This window comes from Capsicum annuum, unplaced genomic scaffold (assembly GCF_002878395.1).
Source record: "Capsicum annuum cultivar UCD-10X-F1 unplaced genomic scaffold, UCD10Xv1.1 ctg80001, whole genome shotgun sequence".
In the NCBI taxonomy this organism is placed as follows: Eukaryota; Viridiplantae; Streptophyta; class Magnoliopsida; order Solanales; family Solanaceae; genus Capsicum; species Capsicum annuum.
Window position 1 is genome coordinate 1 of NW_025890628.1, and position 4,311 is coordinate 4,311.

Here is a 4,311-nt window from a genome sequence, read left to right on the forward strand (position 1 = left end):
AATTCAGTAATCGATGGATTAAACTTTGGTTCGGTATGAAATTCGATAATACTGTATTAAAATTGGAGCTGGCAGATTCTACTCTTCATCACGTGGTACCAAAAAATCTGTGTTGCAAAGTGGCAAATCAGTTGAGTGTCTTAATTGAAATGCATAATTTGACAACATTTCTAGCATCATTGCTCGTTGTAAATTCTTTCATGGTGTGAGGGAGAACATGTTTCTAATCATTTTGCTCCAGAATTATCACATAGGTGTAGGGTAGGGTGTACATAGGTCGGGTTGGTTCAGTTTTTATTAAAAAAAAAATATCAAACCAATCATGTCGGTTTATTAAAAACTATAAATCAAATTAAACCAACATAAAATTAATTTTTTTGGTTTTTTCGGGTTTTTTAATTTTTTTTTTTTAGTTTTTTTTGATATTTTTTTGTGTAATCTTTAGTTTTTACAATTATATTGTGATCGAAAACTAGATCAAATATGTTTTCACTCATGTGCTAATGAAAAATCATAATTATGAAAAAATGAGGAGCGGAAAACTCTCTTAAACTAAAAAGTGAGATGAAGAGTGAAAAATTTAGGTTTTAAGTTTATATTGGATTTTCGATCATTTAATTAGCAATTAATGGACAAACTAAAAATATTAATTAGCAATTAAAATTTGATAAAGTATTTTAAAGAAACATCGCCTAGAGTTTGTCTAACCACAGACACGTGGACTTCTTTACAGAGAATAAAATATATGTGTCTGACAGTGCATTTTATTGATAGTGATTGAGTCTTGCATAAACGGATTTTAAACTTTCAAGTTGTCTCTAGTCATAAGGGCAATGAAATGGCCCTTTGTGTTAGTAAGTGTATGCTTGATTGAAAATTGGACAAAATATTCACTAAAACAGTAGATAATGCTTCTTCAAATGATGTCATGGTAAAAGAATTACACAAACAATTGGTGAATTGGGGATCTAACAAGAAATTTAGCGAGCATCTTCATGTTAGATATATGGCTCACATTCTCATTCTTATAGTACAAGATGGCTTGAAGGAAATTGATGCATCTATCAAACGTATTACACAAATGGTGAAGTATATTAAAGTATCTCCTTCAAGGATTAGAAATTTTAACGAATGTTGTGAATTTGAAAATATAGAATGTAAGAAGTCACTGTGTTTGGATGTTCCTACTAGGTGGAATTCTACCTATTTGATGTTGGATACTACACAACATTTTGAGACTGCATTTAATAGGTATGATCTTGAAGATAGTAGATTGTCAACTTATCTTGCTACTAATGTTTGTGAAGATGAAAGTGTTGCAGGTGTGCTTAAAAATGATGACTGGCAAAATATGAGAAATGTGGTAATATTTCTTAAAAAGTTTTATGATCTAACTGTGAAGGTTTCAGGTGCACTCTATGTTACTTCTAATGTTTATTTGAAGACATAGTTGAGCTTTACAACTATTTAAAAGAGTGTATGGAAGATGATGATCTTGCTTTGAGAAAAATGGCAGCAAAGATGAAAGAAAAGTTTGTCAAGTGTTGGGGTGCTCCTGAAAAAATGAATAAGTTATTCTTTATTGCCTCTATCTTAGATCCTCATAACAATCGTGCGTATTTGGGAGACGCACTTGTAGAGATGTATGGAGAGGAAAGGGGGAGTAAAATAAGAAATAAAGTGGAGACTTATATGAAATCTCTGTTTCAGGAGTATGCAAAAAAAATTCTCTAATGCATCTTGACATACATTTTTGCTCTCTAATTCATTGGGTGAGATACCAAATATATCAAGCTCTAACATTAGCACAAAATCAGCAAAAGTGAGAAATAGGATTGAGATGAAAAGAAAAAAACAAGATACTACAAGTTCGGGTGGTAAGTCAGAGTTGGAAAAATATTCCAGTGAAGAACAAGAGCCTTATGATGAAGATTTTGATATCTTATCATGGTGGAAAATTACTGCTCCTAGATATAAAGTTCTTGCCGAGATGGCCCGTGATATATTGGCAATACCGATTTCTAAGGTAGCATCAGAATGTGCATTTAGCACTGGAGGCCATATTATTGATTAATTTAGGAGTTCATTGACTCCGAAACTAATGCTAGCTCTTATCTGTTTTTAAGATTGGTATCGAAGTGTGCCTCTTCCTATAGACGTTGAAGAAAATTTTGATGATCTTATACAACTTGAGCATGGTATATTTTTGTGTTTTTTTCATTTAAAATATTTTTTACTTAGTCTAATTATATGACACCTTAAATCTCTTCAAACATGACAGATAGCTTGGGAGATCCCGTCCTTACATGATTTCTAGTCTCAAGTTGCCTCAATACTCAGGTAGGTTTTGACTTCTTGATCGGTTTAGTTTACTTTTTGTTAACAATTTGGCTTGTGTCAAGGTGGTTTAGGATAGTTTATGCTATTTGGTGATATATATAACTTTAATGTTTAATGATTTGTTAAGATTTGAGATAGAGTATTAACGTGAGACAATTACGCATGCTTTGAAAGAGGTATAACATCTTATTTTATATATTAGAACTTGGTTTGAAGCTTGCTAATGAGATTTTCATTTTCAGGTTCTTTTCAATGTTGTGACTATGGCTAAATCTTGATGGATTTTGGTGAGCAATAAGCCTTTATTTCTGGAGGAATAGAGAACTCATATAAGAACGAGAGTGAAATGACTAGACTGTTTTAAACTGTTAATATTAGCATGGCTGTAAGCATTAACTTAATTTTTTATTTAAGAGGGAATGATTATGAATTAAGACCATAATATTTGGTGTGTTTTGGAATTGAATTAACTGATCCATTTGATAGCTGATTCTGCGTGTTAGTTAATTTGTCATTATGCAAGTGTTACATTCGTCTACCGTTTATAAACTGCTAGCTTTTTAAGTTGATGAAGCCGTTGTTTTTGTAGCCTTTTCTTCAAAACCTGCAGTTTGTTCATGTTTTTTATGTAAAAAGTTGATGTTGTGCAATTTAAGTTTGTCACATAAGTTGTTGTGTACCATTTCTAAGTATCAAAAGATGTAGTCTATTGCCTTTCCTACAGAACTTGTAGATTAGGTTTATGTTTTTGATGTGAAAAAAAAGGCATGAGCAGAAGCAATAAATACATATATTAAAGGTATTGGTGGCTCCTCAGGTTAGCATGAAATGAAGTTTGAGCCAATTTATGACATTAGCTTATTTATAGACGGATAGTATAAGACAGTCTGTGGCACTTTTTACATTAGCTCATATCCATGCTTGACACAAAATGTGGCAGCTGATGGTGGGTGGTATTGTACTAAAAATGGAGTACCTACTGGTGAAAATTAGCTTGGATGTTTCCATCTTGGTGCTTGAAGAGAATTGTAAATTCTATAACAGTAAGGGAGTACTCAAAGTTCACGTCAATTATCTAAGGAGAGTTCAAATTTGTAGTGGAAACACAGACTATTTAAGGTCTTGGGTTGAACAAATGTATAAAACAAATTACAATGTGACAATGACCAAATAACATACCCTACAACTATGTGATAATTCTGGAGCAAAATGATTAGAAACATGTTCTCCCTCACACCATGAAGGAATTTACAACGAGCAATGATGCCAGAAATGTGGTCAAATTATGCATTTCAATTAAGACACACTCAACTGATTTGCCACTTTGCAACTGTCACACCCCATTTTTGCTCGAAGGGTCGAGTTGACGGGTTTTTCCAATTAATTTAACGATTTTGAATAGGAATTATTTTAGTTACAGAGTCGTCACTTGGAATTGAGTTATGGTGTTTCAAGTCACCTTTTTTAATCCCCAGTCAAAAGAAAATTGACTCTTTATTATGGTCTGTGAAAATAGAAGGGTAAGGAAGTCTGTTGACTAAGGGAAAGGTGTGAGGCACTCTTCGAGTCCCGTGGTTCTAGCACGATTGCTTTTATTGACTTATCTTGACTAAAACTATTTTTGATAAATTATGCTTGGGCTTATGTTCGCTCATTTTTAATTATATCAAAAATGTTTGTCTACACCTCTTATATTAAATAAATCGGTGAAAAGTTAATTTTAGAAAAATATTTGCCAAGGTGCATTATTATATCCTTAAAATTTTAAAATGTCTCAAAAAAATGCATACGTCGCATTCTTAATTGAGACAAATATTTTAAACATGCCTAAAACTTTTCTAGCGTTAAAGAAATTTATTTTGTCTCTTGTAAACTTGAACCAATTTTGTCTTATCTACTATTTTAATCCTGTTTTTATCTCTTTTCTTTTTATTTTATAAATTATGGCTATTATATATATATATATATATA

The 4,311-nt window shown here is 31.9% G+C and overlaps 1 long non-coding RNA gene across 1 annotated transcript; it reads left to right on the plus strand.

The window, feature by feature from the left end:
• The first annotated feature begins 2,203 nt into the window (after window positions 1-2,203).
• Window positions 2,204-2,913, plus strand: LOC124895105. The gene is made up of 2 exons (XR_007051520.1): window positions 2,204-2,340; window positions 2,583-2,913. It is a non-coding gene; the product is annotated as an uncharacterized LOC124895105 (long non-coding RNA).
• Window positions 2,914-4,311: the final 1,398 nt, after the last annotated feature.